The following is an 18079-nucleotide window of genomic DNA, read 5'->3' as shown; positions in this document are numbered from 1 at the left end:
TGAGGTGCCAGATGCTGGGGCGAAAACCTGCTAGCTCAGAGAGGCAAAGAAAGCCCCCAGCTGACCTTCCTACTCAGCTCAGGTTCTGAGGAAACGGCCCAAAACCAAAAAGCTCAAGGCTAAAACCTTCCTAGCTCACCCCCGACAGCCCAGGAGGAGAAAGCCAAAAGATAAAAAAGCCAAAGAGCCAAAAGATAAAAGCCAAAAACAAAACAAAACAAAAACAAAAAAAGCACAACCCTTCTTCTCCATGTTATTTTAAATACCCGTCTCTCAGAGTCCCTTCTTTCTACTCAATCCCTGTCAGCTGGTTTCTAGCTCTGCCTCTTAGCCATTGGTTAGCTTTGTTATGTCCTGTGTGAGGTTGAAGAGCTGGCTCAGTGGAGGGGTGTAAAGACCCAGGTTCGATTCCCAGCACCCACATGACAGCTCGCAGTCATCTGTGACTTCAGTCCCAAGTTATCTGATGCCCTCTTTGGACCTCTGTGGGCATCATAAAATAGGTAAATCTAAAAATAAATTTCAAAAAATAAATAAATCCTGTGTCCAGAAGCTCTTGGATTAAAGGTACGTGCTAGGGCTGAGCCACGTCATCGTCACCACAAAGAACGTTCTTGGATTAATCGTGTGTGTCAGGGCTTGAACCACACTAACAAGAAACAGGTTTTTACGGTTCACATATCCTGCAACAGCTGGTGATATTTGGCTTGGCAGCTAAGAGAGCTCTTACAGAAGGACCCAGCACCCACGTGGTGGCTCGCAACCATCTGTAACTCCGGTTTCGGGGAATCTGGTTGCTTTTTCTGACCTCTCGGCACCAGGCACAATGTAGTGCCCAGACCTATGCATGCAGAAAAACACATATAGATAAAATAAAATGTTAAAATATAGCCAATAAAATATGTCACAGTCTCAGAGATTACCATTTGAATTGTGTTTGTTCGAGACAGTCTCTCCATTACTTAGTTCTGTCTATCTTTGGACTCTCTATATGGACCAGGCTGGCCTTGAACTCCCTGAGATCTGCCTGCCTCTGCCTCCCAGGTGCTGGAATCAAAGGTGTGTGCCACCATGCTCTGCTACTCTTTGAATTTTAATGCGTAGCAAAAGTCAAGATAAAAGTGAGAAACTTCCCTCAGGAAAGAAGTTCAGGCACAGGTTTTGAACAGCTTTTCTACTTGCCAAAGTAAGACAAGGCAGAGAAAGTTACTTCATATTTTATGTGCTGCAGTATTTCTGGATAACAAAGCTTTCTAGCCTCTCCCCTCAGAATTGAAGTATTTTCACAGAAAGGCTTAGGAAGCCCACCTTGTACAAACCTTGGGCTTAATTTCTTACACCACAAAAGGGGTTGGAGCTGGTTTGGAGGCCCTAAATCGTCAGCACTTGAGATGCAGAGGGAGGATTTCTGTGAGTTTGAAGCTAGCCTGGTCTACACAGCAAATTCTGTGCCAGCTAGGGCTACGCAGACCCTCCTGTCTCAAAACGACAGGTGAAAAAAAAATCTTCACTTAGAATTAAACATAGAACTCTGATACGAGCCAGTAACTCCACGGCCAGTATATACCAAAACAATTGAAGACAGGGGCTGGGCTGGTGAGACGCCTCCAAGCCTCACCTGAATCCAGTCCCTAGGATCCACGTGAAGAGCACTACCCCCTACACACACACTCTCTCTCTAATAAAAAATAATTAATTGAAATCAGGAAAAGTTACTAGTGCATCAAATCAGCATTATTTGTATAGGACCGAAGGTTCAAACACTCCAAGTGTGTACAGTCCGTGAGTTTTACCTAAGGTGCCATTATTGCTAATTGGAGAATGGATGATGAATAAAATTCCATTAGATGAAATATTATTGAGCTATAAAAAGGCATGAAATACCAATACGTACTACAATATGCACGAGTCATAAAATGTTACAGCAAGGGACTGGAGAGAGATGGCTCGACTGTTAATGGCGTCTCTTACAGAGCGTTAACATCGTGGCTCACAAACGTCTGTAACCCCGGTTCCAGAGGATCTGACACCCTCTTCTGACTTTATGAGTACCAGGCATTCACAGGAGGCTGTCTCTGTCTCTGTCTGTTTTTGTCTCCGTCTGTCTGTCTGTCTCTGTTTGTCTCTCTCTCTCTGCTGGCCTCGAACTCAGAGAGATCCATCTGCCTTTGCTTCTAAGAAGTAAGATTAACGGAGCGTTTGTCACGGGCTGGGCATGAAAAGGGCTAGGGAGAGTTTAACGCTTACAGGGAGTTTGGGAAGATTTCAAGGTTCTGGAGCTGAATGCGAAATATAGTCAGCGACACTGAATTTACTCTTAAGATAGGTAAAAAAAACCTTACATTTTATGCTATGTACTTTTTTGTTGGTTTGGTTTGGTTTGGTTTGATTGTTCGAGACAGGGTTTCTCTGTGTAACCTTGACTATCCTGGACTCGCTTTGTAGACCAAGCTGGCCTCGAACTCACAGCGATCGGCTTGCCTCTGCCTCCGAGTGCTAGAATTAAAGGCGTGCGCCACCACGCCCGGCTGTTATGTACATTTTGTACACATATTTTAATGTGTATAAAATCATTTTTAAAAGTCTCCTTGGAACCCGAAAGAACACGGTTTCCTCCCATTTTTCCTTTCGCGCGCTGAACTGAGTCTATTAGCATGTCCGATCCCATAGTGCTTTGCTTCACGTAAACGGTCTTTAAAAAAATCAATAATCTCCCTCCTGTGTATCATATAGAGCGCGCCATAAGAGTGTATTTGGCGGTATAACTTTGATTCTAACAACAATCGGAGGTTTTCTCCGTCGACCCGAAACCCCCTATTTGTAATGGGCCCCTCGCTTCCTAGGAACGATGCGCTGGGGGCGTCGTTCTCTAGCTTTGCGCAGTGGCAGTATCGTAGCCAATGAGGTTTATCCGAGGCGCGATTATTGCTAATTGAAAACTTTTCCCAATACCCCGCCGTGACGACTTGCAATATAGTCGGCATTGGCAATTTTTGACAGTCTCTACGGAGACTGAACAATCCTGGTTCAAAAAAAAAAATAAAACAAATCGGCCTTTCAGGTTGATGTCCCGTAGTCTCTCTATTTGCCGTTTCATGAACGCTCTTCCTCTTTCTTTCCAACCGACTTTGTTCTTTTCTGCGATAATGCTTTATCTCGGCTCGCGGCTCCTCGTCGGGAGCTTCAGCCTATGTTCAGCCTATGTTCCTTTCTCTCCTCCGTCCGTCCGCTGGAACCTTTTCAGTTCGTTGACTTACCGGGAGGTTTCTCACCCGGCAGCACCCCTGTCTCCGAGGCCCCTGGGTTCCTCACTCGCAGCAATGCTCCTGCCTCCCTGCCCCCCGGAGGACCAGTGTTAGACTCGCCGCTAAGCCACTCTCCACCACCCCTAGCGTCGGTTTCCACACGTCCTCCCATTTCTTTCCGCCCCTTCGGCTTTACCCGCGTTCTCCCGCCGCGGTCGAGCCTCCGCCTGGGCCATCGCGGTGACGTTTAGCTCGATTTGCATACGAGTCCCCCCAGCATCCCAAGCGACCGCCGCGTTCCTTGCAGAGCGCGAGCGTTCCGGCGCGAGATGGCCCGCCGGCAGGAATCTGCCCACGCGCGGGACTGAGAGGGACGTTCTGGCGTGGGGTCCCGCGACGTGGCGGTCGCGCGTGGACGGGAGCTCACCGTGACTGTGATGGGCGACGTCATCCCTGGCAGGCTGAGCGAGCGCCGTCAGTCGTCAGCTTTGCGCAGTGGCAGTATCGTAGCCAATGAGGTTTATCCGAGGCGCGATTATTGCTAATTGAAAACTTTTCCCAATACCCCGCCATGACGACTTGAAATATAGTCGGCATTGGCAATTTTTGACAGTCTCTACGGAGACTGAACAATCCTGGTCTAAAAGTTAGACTGTTCTTTCTTTGTCTTAAAAGTCCTGCTTGCGTTCTGCATTGTATTGTCTCCTGTTGCTTACGCTGTTGTTGGGGGCTGTTACTTGCACCGGGTCCTGGTGTCAGCTGGCTTTGAAGTCCTTATACGTCTGACATCTGTTTGTTCGGTTTTTTTGGTTTTTGTTTGTTTGGTTTCATTTGGTTCTTGTGATGCTCTCAGCTCCTCCCTAGGCAAACTCTCTCTCTCTTTTGTTTGTTTGTTTGTTTGTTTTATGAGACAGGGTTTCTCTGTATAGCCCTGGCTGTCCTGGACTCACTTTGTAGACCAGGGCTGGCCTCGAACTCACATTGATCCGCCTGCCTCTGCCTCCCGACTGCTGGGATTAAAGGTAGGCAAACTCTCTTTATCCTCTCCAACTCCTTCAGGATTCTCAAGCCGAGCAGGACCTTGCAATGAAGGCTCCTAAGTCTCAGTTTTGTCCTACATGGGAAGTCTCAGCTGTCCCCCAGCAGAGGTTCTCAAGAGTCCCTCCCCTGCGCACGTGTGGTGGCGCGCGTCTTTAAAGGCGGATTGTTGTGAGTTCGAGACCAACCTGGTCTACAAAGCGAGTCCAGGACAACCAAGGATACACAGAGAGACCCTGTCTCGAAAAACCGAAACCAACCAAACAGCCAAACAAACAAAAGCCCTCAGCAATCAAATAAATAATATTTTTAGTAAAATGATCCAAGGGGGCTGAGGGCTAGAAACAGATGTTAGGACAGAATAATATTCCTCTTTTAAGACGGGAGTCTCACTGCGTAGCCTCCTCAGCCTCCCAAGTGCTGAAGTTACAGATGTGCACTGCGTTTTTGTTTTTTGTTTTTTTTAATTGTCTCAAAGGCAGCTGCTGGGAAATGAGCGGTTAGACTTGGCTACGCGCTCCAGCGCATGCTTCTTCCCGATGGCGTAGGAGTTGGAAGGCCCTCGGTGGCACTGATGAGCTCATCCGCAAAGCACTCGGCAGCGGCGAGGTTCTGGATGTTCCGGAAAGAGCCCGCGGAACACCTGCGCACAGCAGCCAGATGGCCTGAATCACCGGGCGGGGACACACCCACAGCCCGCAGCCTCCTGTCCCGGCTCAGCCAACGCCTGTTGGAACTTCCCCGGGGACCACTGTTGTTGACCGCACACACCCGGACCAGCAGAGGGCTTTCTCCCAGCGCACAGGTGGGTGATCGCAAAGGCATGTTTGACTCTGCGCACAGTCATCAGCTTCACGCATCATCACCGAGTGAAGGGCTCAAGGTGGGACGGTGCGCTTTGCATACAGTCCTGCCAAGTGGAACAGAGGCTTTCCCACTGCCGCGGAATCCTGAAGAGAAATAGAGTGATCTGAGGTGTGCGACGTCAGTGCTCCGGTTCCCATGGAGCTCAGTGTCCAGGGTTCTGCCACCGCTGGAGTGGCTGTCTCCCATCCCACCTAATTCACTACTAATTAGGGTTCAGGGTCTGGGAAGTTTGAATTATAATGTAGAAGTAGAATTCCAAATTAGTTCTATCCAGGAGAACTTTTCTTTTGGTCTTATTGTTGCTGTTTTATGGGATTTAAAGTGTTTTTCCTCTCTTTTATTGTGCTGGCTAGTTTTTTATTTTTTGTTTGTTTGTTTGTTTGAGACAGGGTTTCTCTGTGTAGCCTTGGCTGTCCTGGATTCACTTTGTAGGCCAGGCTGGCTTCGAACTCACAGTGATCCACCTGCCTCTGCCTCCCCAGTGCTGGGATGAAAGGCGTGGGCCACCATGCCCGGCTCTTTTTTTTTTTTTCCCGGGAGGTGGGGGTTTCCAGACAGGGTTTCTCTCTCTGTCACCTTGGCTGTCCTGGACTCACTTTCTAGAACAGGCTGGTTCTGAGCTCACAGAGATCCACCTGCCTCTGTCTCTCTGAGTGCTGGGATTACAGGTGTATGCCAGACTGGGCATTTTCTTTTTCTTTTCTTTCTTTCTTTCTTTTTTGTTTTTGTTTTTGTTTTTGCTTTTTGTTTTTTGAGACAAGGTTTCTCTGTGTAGCCTTGGCTGTCCTAGACTCGCTTTGTAGACCAGGCTGTCCTCGAACTCACAGTGATCTGCCTGCCTCTGCCTCCCGAGTGCTGGGATTAAATGTGTGTGCCACCACTGCCCAGGTGGCATGCATTTTCTTAATTAGTGATTGATGGAGGAGGCCCAGCCCATTGTGAGTGGTGCCACTCCTGGGCTTGTGGTCCTGGATTCTATAAACAAGCAGGCTGAGGAGCTGGAGAGACGGCTCAGAAGTTAAGAGCACTGACTGCTCTTCCAGGTCCTGAGTTCAATTCTCACCAACCACATGGTGGCTAATAACCATCTATAATGTGATCTGATGCCCTCTTCTGACCTGCAGGTGTACATGCAGGCAGAGCACTGTGTACATAATAATAAATAAATAAACCTTTTAAAAAAAAAAAAGCAGGCTGAGCAAGCCATGGGGAGTAAGCTGGTAAGCTGTACCCCTCCATGGCCTCTGCATCAGCTCCTGCCTCTAGGTTCCTGCCCTGCTTGAGTTCCTGTCCTGACTTCCTTCAGTGATGGACTGTGACCTGGAACTTTAAGTCAAATAACCTGTTTCCTCCCCAACTTGGTGTTGATCATGGTGTTTAATCACAGCTATAGTAACCCTAACTAACACACATACCCACCCCCCTCATTTTCTGTCTTTTTATTAACCCATACACAATTACTTGTCTTCTGGTTGGTAGAAGCAGTAAGTTAGACAACACTCGACACAGTCTGTCAAAATGGCCTGGGGCACTTCAGCACCACATGCATCTGAAGGGCACCCTCAACCAAGGAGACCGATTTTGCTGTTTTCATCCACCTTGTAGTATTTCAGCGCAGCCAGCCAACCTTTGCTTGTTTTTTTGTTTTTGTTTGTTTTTTGTTTTTTTGTTTTTTCCTCTTTGCTTATTCTTCATGGGAGAGATGTAAGACTTTTCCTGGCACTTGTCTTAGTCAGAGTTTCTATTGCTGTGATGACACATGCTGACCAAAGCAACCTGGGGAGGAAAGGGTCCATTCAGCCCACACTTCCACACCACTGTTCATCATCAAAGGAAGTCAGGACAGGAAGTCAAGCAGGGCAGGAACCTGGGGGCAGGAGCTGATGCAGAGGCCGTGGAGGGGTGCTGCTTACTGGCTTATTTCTCATGGCTTGCTCAGCCTGCTTTTTTGTGGAACCCAGGACCACCAGCCCCAGGGATGGCCCCACCCACAATGTAATCACTACTTAAGAAGATGCCCCACAGCTTTTGGAGGAATTTTTTCAATCGCAGTTTCCTCCTCTCAGATAACTTTGGCTTGTCTCGAGGTGACAAAAAACAGTCTGGCATGGGACTGTGTCGCCTCAAAGTCTCAGCACAAGATGAAGAAATGGACCTTTTGGAATGCTGTAGTCAGACGGACAACACCTCTTCCAGCTGCTTACTGCAAAGACCAGGCTCTGGTGACCAGGTGGAACCCCTTCCGTGTCCTGGATCTTGCCTTGTACACTTTCTGTGATGTGTGAGGGTTCGGCTTCTAGCGTGCCAACCTAACAGTAGACCATTGCAGATGGCAGGTCAGAGGCTATTTACTTTTTTTGAGACAGTGTTTTGTATGCCCTAGGCTGTCTTCAGACTGGCTGTGTAGCCACTGAGTTCCCTTCAATCCTCTGTCCTTTACCCACAAGCTTCGATTACTGGTGTGCATCATCACCCCCCCTAATTTATGTGGTGCTGGGAGTTGAACCCACATTGTCATGTATGACAGGCAAGCACTCTTCCGACTGCCCAGCAAATACAGGGCTTCTGTGTTACTGAACCGCAGATTGCCCAGCAGGCACCATGGTGCCATTGTTCTTTTTTCTTCTTTTAGATTTATTTATTTATTTATTTATTTATTTATTTATTTATTTATTTATTTATACAGTATTCTGCATGCATGTGTGCCTGCACCCCAGAAGAGGGCACCAGATCCAATTATAGATGGTTGTGAGCCACCGTGTGGTTGCTGGGAATTGAACTCAGGACCTTTGGAAGAATGCTCTCCAGCCCCACAAGGCATCATTCTTTTTTTTGTTTTGTTTTTTGCTCTTAATTAGTTTATTTTTATATTATGTGCATTGGTGTTTTGCCTGCATGAATGTCTGTGTGAGGGTGTCAGAACTTGGAGTTAAACGGCTGGAGAGATGGCTCAGAGGTTAAGAGCACTGTCTGCTCTTCCAAAGGTTCTGAGTTCAATTCCCACCAACCACATGGTGGCTCACAACCATCTTTAGTGAGATCTGGTGCCCTCTTCTGGTGCGCATACATACATACATACATACATACACCACTGCACCCGACCAGGCACCATTCTTGAGGAAGGGCTTAAAAGTCCTTTCAACATTGCTGCTGTTCTTGCACCCCTACTTTTCCCTCACAGCCACATGCTCTGACTGGGAAGCTCTTTAATGTGGCTTTTGAGAGAGGTTCTCTCACTATGTGGCCCTGGATAGCCTTGAGCTCAAATCTCTCTCAAGTTCTGGGATTGCAGGTATGAGCCATATAGACTAGCTTGTTTGTTTGTTTGTTTGTTTTGTGTTCGGTTTTGTTTTCCAAACGAGAAACTAGGAAGTTAGACAGACGCCTTGTCAGAAGGACAAATGAAGAGAGGGAGGGGCCATGCTTACGTAATAAAGATAGCAAAGGCCTCTTCCTTCGTCAGCTTTTGTCTCCATCAGCAAGTGCTGATGAACTGTCACCATACGTGTAAGGACATGTCAGGACGTGTCACACAGCAGTCTGGGCCAACCAATCATTCTTGCCCTCTTCAAACTCAGGAACCCTGAAATAGGAAGACGTTTCAGGGTTATGGTTTGTTGGTTAGTTTTGGTTTTTCAAGGCGGGGTCTCTCTGTGTAGCCCTGGCTGTCCTGGACTTGCTTTGTAGACCAGGCTGGCCTTGAAATCACAGAGATCCACCTGCCTTTGTCTCCCCGAGTGCTGGGATCACACGCAGGTGAGTGCCACCACATGCCAACAGTTTGGGTTTTAAAAGCCCCACTCTCAAGCTGGGCATGGTGGCGCACGCCTTTAGTCCCAGCAGGTGGATCACTCTGAGTTTGAGGCCAGCCTAGTCTACAAAATAAGTCCAGGACAGCCAAGGCTAACACAGAGAAACCCTATCTCAAAAAACCAAAAATAAAATAAAATAAAAATAAATAAATAAAAGCTCCACCCTCAAGAAAAGACTGGAGTTTTCACCTTCAGAGGTCCCCGCTGTGCTTTGCAGAGAAAAACTGTGTGCCTGGTTGTGTTGTGTGTGTGTGTGTGTATGTGTGTGTGTGTGTGTGTGTGTGTGTCCTCACCCCCACCAAGTGTCTTTCCTAACTGCTGATTCTGTCTGTGGTGCTTGAGTTTTCTTTCTTTCTTTCTTTCTTTTTATTTATTTATTTATTTATTTATTTATTTATTTATTTATTTGAGACAGGGTTTCTCTATGTAGCCTTGGCTGTCCTGGACTTGCTTTGTAGACCAGGCTGGCCTTGAACTCACATCAATCCGCCTGCCTCTGCCTCCCAAGTGCTGGGATTAAAGGCATGCGCCACCACCACCCCGCTTGGTGCTTGAGTTTTTTCTTGGCTGCAAACTGCTGTGCTTCAGTTTTTCTGCTTTTAATTATTTAACTGGCAGAGAAAACAAACCCATTCCAGACCCCCAGATCATTTCAAGACTGTATCAGTTTCTCTATGTAGTTCTGGGTGGCCTGGGACGCACAGAGATCTTCTTCTTCTTCTTCTTCCTTGGTTTATTTATTATTATGTACTCAGTGTTCTGTCTGCATGTACACCTGCAGGCCAGAAGAGGGCATCAGATCACATTATAGATGGTTGTGAACTACCATGTGGTTGCTGGGAATTGAACTCAGGACCTCTGGAAGAGCAGACAGTGTTCTTAACTATTGAGCCATCTCTCCAGCCCTCACAGAGCTCTTCTTGTTGTCACTGTGCCCTTGCCTGGCCAATGCTGTGTGTGATAAACATTGCCACGCCTGCCTCTGGCTGGCTTGTACCTGTTGTTTTTACAACTTCCATTGCTTTCCACCAAGCAATGTATCTGGGACATATTTTCCATGTCAGCAACTAGTTTGGCTTTCTACCTCTGTGGCTGTATCCTACCAAGGCGAATCTATTCTGTTGATGGACATTTTGGTTGTCCAATGGGAATGTTGTAAGCAAAGCTACAATGAATATCCTCATGGCTATATCATTCCTGTGAGTCAGCCAGTCTCTGTCTCTGTCTCTGTCTCCGACACTTTCATGTAGCATAGGCTAGCTTTGAATTCTCTGTGTAACTGAAGATGGCCTTGAACTCCTGACCTTTGTGCTGGGATAGCCCCTATAAACACCGAGCACATCTTCCTTGTGGGGCTTTCTTTTTTTCTTTCTTTTCTTTTTGGTTTTTGGAGTCAGAGTTTCTCTGTGTAGCCTTGGCTGTCCTGGAACTCTTCTGTAGACCAGGCTGGCCTTGAACTCACAGAAATCTGCCCGCCTCTGCCTCCCAAGTGCTGGGCTTAAAGGAGTGCGCCACCACCACGTGGGGTTTTTCATGGGGGAATTTCTATAGGTGAGATTGCCACTTTAAGGACCATGTATATTTTGCATTTTAAGAGATGCTTCCAGTTTGGCACCTGAAAGCTTGTTGATTCATTTGCCCTAAAAGCCGTGAGTAGAGAGATACACAGTGCACATGTGCACAAATACACACACACACACATTTTTATTTTTATTTATTTATTTATTTTGGTTATTTGAGACAGGGTTTCACTGTGTAGCCTTGGCTGTCTTGGACTCGCTTTGTAGACCAGGCTGGCCTCGAACTCACAGAGATCCACCTGCCTCTGCCTCCCAAGTACTGGGATTAAAGGCGTGAACCACCATGCCCGACTTCTTTTTTTTTTTTTTTTTTTTTTTGGTTTTTCGAGACAGGGTTTCTCTATGTAGCCTTGGCCATCCTGGACTCACTTTGTAGACCAGGCTGGCCTCGAACTCACAGTGATCCACCTGCCTCTGCCTCCCGAGTGCTGGGATTAAGGCGTGCGCCACCACGCCCGGCTTCTTTTTTTAAAGATGGGGGGTCTTGCTATGTAGTCTAGGCTGGCCTTGAACTCCTGACTCTCCTGCCTCAACCTGCATAGTGCTATAATCTCAGGAGTGAGCCCCCACCCCTCTGACTGCTCTGGAGAAGTCTGCAATGTGTTCTGTAGCTGTCCCACCTCCCCACTGGAGAGTGGAGAAGGGAGGGAAATGGGCTGTGCAGTTACGATCTGGTATCTGTTTACCTTCCAGCTCTTTTCCAGGCTGGGTGCAAGGAGCAAGGCTGACTGGATGACGGAATCCTTGTCTCTGAGGGGAGGAGGAATCTGGACCCATCCCAAACTGACCCTCTCCCCTCTTCCTGTATGGAAATATCATCAGACACCCCCCCACACACACACACCCCATCCCCACCTCACCCCCCTACCCCCACCTCCCACACTGTCTTCAAAGCTTGCCTGGACCCACTGACTAGCTCCAGGGACTGGAGAGGGATCGAGTCCAAGGCTACCTCAGCAGAGAAAGGGCGCACCAGCCCCCAAAGAATTTGCTCAGTGTTTAAGTCTGCTGCAGGATGTTTGCAAGAACCACCAGCTTCCAGGTTAAAAATATCCCAATGCCGAAGGGGCCCGAATCTGTCTCAGAACAGAGCTGCCTCACCCCCACCCCCACCCCCCATGGCTTCTCTGTCACTAGGGGGATTAAGGAAACCAGTTGATTCCCACCCCCATCACACTCTGAAGTCTGACTTTCTGTGTCCCGCTCTGCCTTTGTTAGTCACTAGCTTTGTGACCTTAGGCCACACAATTAGTGTCTCTGTGTCTTGGTGCCCATGGCTATAGGAGGAGTGTCAGAATTCGCTCTAAGAGACTATGGGCCTCTACTCTGTCTGCCAATTGCCCGGAAAGCTTTTTTTTTTTTTTTTTAAATCTTGATTCACAGAAGAAGAGGAGGAAGAGGGGGGGGGGGGGAATCCTAATACTCAGACTACATTCCAGACCAATTAAATCAGAGTGTCTGGGGATTGGGTCTGGGCAATAAGCTTCCCAGGTAATGACAGTGTGCCTCCAGGGCTGAGGTTTTGTGGGTATTCAACAAGGTAACATAGGCCAGGAGCTTGCATGGGGTGTGTTTGGCACAGGGGTAAGACTGTGGAACCAAGTGCTGGTGAGATAGTCACAGAAGGCTTCCTGGGGGAAGAAGGTAAACTGAGGGAGGGAGTTACCAGGACAGAACCCAGCAGGATGGATTCTAACAGGGTTATAGCATCTGCAGAGCCAGGAGCCTTCGGCTCTGGGAGAAGCTAAGTCCCTCCGGGCTGGCCTGTAGCTCAGTGGTAGCCCGCTGCCTTTATATGTCCTAGGTTCTGGGTTCAGACCCCGACACCACCTGAGCCTAGGGTAAGATAGAAGGAAGCAGGAAGAGAAGGAAGAGGCACAGGCCTCAGATCTGAGGTCAAAGGTCATCCAGAGTTACAGAGACCCTTCTGGTGTTGTTGGGGTTAAAGCAGGGCAGTGATATAGACCAGGCCTTCAGGGAGAGCCAGGTCCTTTCCCTGTGAGACAGCCCTGGACTCTATCCCAGCTCTCCCAGCACCTGTCAGCTATGCGGCTGTGGGCAGGCACTTCTTTTATGAGCCTCAGTTTCCTAGTATGTAAACTGGGTATACACTGGATGTGATAGCCCTTGCCCGTGGGAGGCATGAGAGTCCTTGTTCTCACAGATAAGCAATAGGGGAACGCCTGTGGTCCCAGCACTCGGGAGGCAGAGACAGGAGGATCTCTGTGAGTTTGAGGCCAGCCTGGTCTACAAAGTGAGTCCAGGACAGCCAAGGCTACACAGAGAAACCCTGTCTCCAAAAACCAAACCAAACCAAAAAGACCCTCTAGTAGATTATTTATGTATTTATTCATTCATTTATTTATTAGCTTATTTGTTGACTGATTTTGTTTTCATATATATATATTTTTTTCTTGTTTATTTATTTGTTTCTGAGGTTTGTTTTTTGAAACAGGGGCCTCAAGGAGCTTGTGTAGTCTCTAATTTTGTCTAGGGAATGATGACCTGGAACTTTGGATCCTAAGTGCTGAGGTTACAGGCCTGTGGCCCCCATGCCTGCTTGGGGTGTGTTGTGGGGGATCAAGTCCAGGGGTCCCAACCCAGGGGCCCCCGTATGGTGGGTGAGTCCTTTCCCAGCTGAGTTACATCCATGGCTTGGATAGGCTTTCGTAATCTCTACAGTTAAAGGCAATGAGACGGAGAATGTTCACCCACCCACACAGCTGCTGAGTAACTCGTCACAGCCCTGCGGACTCTCACCCCCACTGCATAGATGAGGAAGCTGCTGCTTAGATGGGTGAGGATGCATAGGTGGTGCTTGCAGAGCCAGAACTGCACCCTGACCTGTCTGGAAGTTGCCAGATACTGGAGGCTTCCCCCAGATCTCCTAGAGCCCCCAACGTCTTTACTAGGATCCTCCCTTTGAGCTACAGGGCTTCTCCTTGAGATAACACACCTTTCTCTCTGTCCCTCCCTCCTTCCTTTGTCCTCTTCCTACTCCTTATTATTATTATTATTATTATTATTATTATTATTATTATTATTAGTTTTCCGAGACAAGGTTTCTCTGTGTAGCTTTGGCTGTCCTGGCCCCTCTTTGTAGACCAGGCTGTCCTTGAACTCACAATGATCCACCTGCCTCGGCCTCCCGAGTGCTAGGATTAATATTATTATGATTTTAAGACAGGGTCTCTCTCTGTAGCCTTGGCTAGCCGATCTTTAAACTCACAGAGATCCATCTGCTCCAGCCTTTCAACTGCCGGGATTAAAGTCACGGACCAGCGAGTCTGGCTTTAATAGGAATATGCCCTTTCTTCCTACCTTCCTTCCTTCCTTCCTCCTTTCCTTCCTACCTACCTTCCTTTCTTCCTACCTTCTTTTCTTCCTACCTTCCTTCCTTCCTTCCTACCTTCCTTCCTTCCTGCCTGCCTTCCTACCTTCCTTCCTGCCTTCCTTCCTTCCTACCTTCCTTCCTTCCTGCCTGCCTTCCTACCTTCCTTCCTTCCTACCTTCCTTCCTTCCTTCTTTCCTTCCTACCTACCTTCCTTCCTTCCTTCCTACCTTCCTTCTTTCCTTCCTACCTTCCTTCCTTCCTGCCTGCCTTCCTACCTTCCTTCCTACCTTCCTTCCTTCCTACCTTCTTTCCTTCCTACCTTCCTTCATTCCTACCTTCCTTCCTTCCTTCCTACCTTCCTTCCTTCTTTCCTTCCTACCTTCCTTCCTGCCTTCCATATCATTATCATTTTATTCTCTTCATAACGAAATCAGCTTAGAAATGGACCACTCAGTCTTCTCTTTTATCCCAATTTTAAATTCTTGAACCTCTCTTCTATTTTTCAATGTGTAGGAGTGTTTTGCCTGGGTGCATGTACGTGTACCACATGCAAGCCCAGCGCCTGCAGAGTCCAGAAGAGCATGCCTGATTCCCTGGAATGGGAGTTATAGCCTGCAAGCCCCCGTGTTGGTGCCGGGGATGAACCGGGGCCCTCTGCAAGAGCAGCCACTTCTCTTCCCCACCTAGTCGTCTGTCTCCCGGGCCCAGTGCTTGCATCTCTTAGATCTGAGGAGGGGCTCCACACACTGCAGACTCAACCCAGCCCTCTTGGTAGTTCCAACTTTTTATGGAAAATGGCCTCAGTGTGTCCACTGAGGGCTCTCTGCTTGCTGTCATAGCCCTGCTTTCCTGGGGAAGACAGAGCGTCCTTGTCCCTACACTGTGCCGTATTGTGGACTTGGTGCTTGCCACATTTCTTACAGTCTGGCAGGATTTAAGGAACATTCCCCATGTCCCCACCCCACCCCCACCCCCCGCCCATCTTCAGAAACAAACAGCAAGAGTTCAAGTGTTTCTAGAAAACACTGCTGCAGTGGTTTGAACAGGAACAGCCTCTACTGACTTGTGTGTCTGAATGGTTGGCCCACAGGGAGTGGTGCTGTTAAGAGGTGTGGTCTTGTTGGAGGATGTACGTCACTGTGGGGGACAGGCTTTGGGGTCTCCTGTGCTCAAGCTGTTCCCAGTGTGGCATACAGTCTCCTGCTGCCTGTGGATCAAGACGTAGAACTCTCAGCTCCTTCTCCGGCACCATGTCTGTCTTCTCGCCGCCATGCTTCCCGCCATGACGATAATGGACTAAACCTCTGAACGTGAAGCCAGGCCCAGTTAAGTGGTTTCTTTTATAAGGGTGCTGTGGTCAGATTGGGTGTGGTGGCGCAGGCCTTTAATCCCAGCACTCGGGAGGCAGAAGCAGGTGGATCGATGTGAGTTCGAGGCCAGCCTGGTCTACAAAGTGAGTCCAGGACAGCCAGAGCTGTTACACGGAGAAACCCTGTCTCGAAAAAACAAACAAAACAAAGATAGATAGAGAAATACATAGATACATGCTGGCTTCTTGCGGGAAGCATCCAGTTTAACTTGGAGGTTGTCCAGGCACAAAGATGGTAGAATGATTAGAGGGAAAAACAGAAGGTGGAAGAAGATATGGAGGGGTGGTGGGGGGGTCCCTTGTGCAGGTGGGAGCTGAGAAGGAGGGGGGCTTCAGGATGGCGTTTGCCTATGTGCCTGGCAAACGTGTGGGGTCCCCTCTGTAATATGAACGCAACTGAACATGGAATGATGGAGGTTAACCACCTCCCCTCACCCGAGAAAGGGCTGTGTCATCTCTCTAAGGATCAGGCTGCGGACTGAATCTCGGGTCTCGAGCACGCTGGGCAACCACCGGGGACCTAGCTGTTAGTATACCATCTAGCTGCACCCAAAGCCCCTCACACACTGAGCTTCTTACTCGGGACTTCCACCTGTAGGAATTGACGATCTGCAGGAAACAAGCTAGCTACAAGGAAGGACTCTCTTTCTCTCAGACTTGCTAATTACATAGACAGACTGGAGATAATTACATTTAACTAAGGCGTTGGCCAAGGAACTGCCGGCTCAGGTGTATGACTCAGCACAGCTGTGTCGCTCAAGGAAGTGAGGTGTTAGGGTGAGTGGCAGAACAAGACAGTGTGAAGTGTAGGGGGAGGAAAGTGGATTTCAAAGCACTCCGGAAAAAAAAATCCCAATTTAAGCAGTGTGCATGTGAATAAAATGATCCTGGTTAGTGGTCCTCAACCTTCCTAACGCTGCAACCCTTTAACACAGTTCCTCATGCTGTGATGACCCCCAACCATAAACTATTTTTGTTTTGTTTTGCTTATTTTTGAGGCAGGGTTTCTCTTGTAGTCCTGGCTGTCCTAGACTTACTTTGTAGACCAGGCTGGCCTCGAACTCACAGCAATCCGCCTGCCTCTGCCTCCCGAGTGCTGGGATTAAAGGCGTGCGCCACCACTGCCCGGCCCATAAACTATTTTTGTTGCTACTTCATAACTGTAATTTTCCTACTGTTACAAAGCATCACGTAAATATCTGTCTTTTCTGATGGTCTTAGGTGATCCCCGTGAAAGTGTCTCACGAACCCTAAAGGGGTCTTGAGCCACAGGTTAAGAACTGCTGTGCTGGGCTGGAGAGATGGCTTAGAAGTTAAGAGCACTGGCTATTCTTCCAAAGGTCCTGAGTTCAATTCCCAGCAACCACATCGTGGCTCATATCCATCTATAAGGAGATATGGTTCCCCCTTCTGGCCTACTGGCTCATATGCAGGCAGAATACTGTATAATGATTAAAAAAACAAAACTGCTGTGCTACATGCACAACTGGAGCTAGGGAGGTGGCTCAGTCAGTCACCTTAGTGCTTGCCTAGCATTTATGAAACTCTGGGTTCAGTCCCCCGCACTCTCCCTCCAGTGCTGCACAAAACCAGGTATGGAGGGCCACCCCTGAAACCTCAGCACTCATGGTACGTGCAAGAGGATCAGTCGTCCAAGGCTTCTTGGCTACTGTTTTGTTTTGTTTTGTTTTTTTGGATTTTCAAGACGGGGTTTCTCTGTGTAACCCTGGCTGTCCTAGATTCACTTTGTAGACCAGGCTGGCCTCGAACTCACAGAGACCTGCCTGCCTCTGCCTCCCAAGTGCTGGGATTAAAGGCCTGTTCCAGATTACAGAAAAATTTAATTTTGTCTTAGTTTATTTCTGTGTTTGTTTGTTTTTGTTTTCAAGACAGGGTTTCTCTATGTAGCCTTGGCTGTCCTGGACTTGCTTTGTAGGCCAGGCTGGCCTTGAACTCACAGAAATCCACCTGCCTCTTTTTCCCAAGTGCTGGGATTACAGGTATGTGCCACCACACCCAGCTAGTTTATTTGTATTTTTAAAAAGATGTATTTATTATTGCTATTACCTATACAGCGCTCTGCCTGCATTTACATCTTCAGGCCAGAAGAGGGCATCAGATCACATTATAGATAGTTGTGACCCACTATATGGTTGCTGGGAATTGAACTCAGGACTTCTGGAGGAGCATCTAGTGCTCTTAACCACTGAGCCATCTCTCCAGCAGTGTGTGGGGTGTGTGTGTGTGTGTGTGTGTGTGTGTGTGTGTGTGTGTGTGTGTGTGTGTGTGTGTGTGTGTGTGTGTGTGTGTGTGTGTGTGTGTGTGTGTGTACATATGTATATCTATGTAGGTTTTTTTGTTTGTTTTGTTTTGTTTTGTTTTGTTTTTTGGAGATAGGGTTTCTCTGTGTGGCCTTGGCTGTCCTGGATTCACTTTGTAGACCAGGCTGGCCTTGAACTCACAGAGATCCGCCTGCCTCTGCCTCCCGAGTGCTGGGATTAAAGGTGTGTGCCACCATACCCAGAAAAAAATAAATTAAAAAAAAATTTATATATATAGAAACACACATATATGTGTGTATATATGTATGCATGTATGTATGTATGTATCTCCGGGCATGGTGGGGCACTCCTTTAATCCCAGCTCTTGAAAGGGAGAGGCAGGTGGACTTCTGTGAGTTTGAGACCAGCCTGGTCTAAAAAGCGAGTCCAGGACAGCCAGGGCCATACAGAGAAACCCTATCTTGAAAAACAAAACAAAACAAAAACAAAACAAAAAAAACAAAAAAACTCCCCAAAACAAAAAATTTATTTTTATTTTAGGTACTCTGGTGT

General features: G+C 48.0%; 2 non-coding genes and 1 pseudogene across 2 annotated transcripts; 2 read left to right on the top strand and 1 right to left on the bottom strand.

Annotated features, from left to right (window-relative positions):
- Window positions 1–2871: 2871 nt before the first annotated feature.
- On the top strand, window positions 2872–3012 carry LOC127204051 (U4 spliceosomal RNA). Its single transcript, XR_007832407.1, has one exon. It is a non-coding gene; the product is annotated as a U4 spliceosomal RNA (small nuclear RNA).
- Window positions 3013–3729: 717 nt separating this feature from the next.
- Window positions 3730–3870, top strand: LOC127204040 (U4 spliceosomal RNA). Its single transcript, XR_007832402.1, has one exon. It is a non-coding gene; the product is annotated as a U4 spliceosomal RNA (small nuclear RNA).
- An 885-nt stretch (window positions 3871–4755) lies between these two features.
- Window positions 4756–5239, bottom strand: LOC127203392 (40S ribosomal protein S5-like; annotated as a pseudogene).
- Between the last annotated feature and the right edge of the window lie 12840 nt (window positions 5240–18079).

This window comes from Acomys russatus, chromosome 19 (assembly GCF_903995435.1).
Source record: "Acomys russatus chromosome 19, mAcoRus1.1, whole genome shotgun sequence".
In the NCBI taxonomy this organism is placed as follows: Eukaryota; Metazoa; Chordata; class Mammalia; order Rodentia; family Muridae; genus Acomys; species Acomys russatus.
This window is presented reverse-complemented; position numbering and strand designations above follow the sequence as displayed.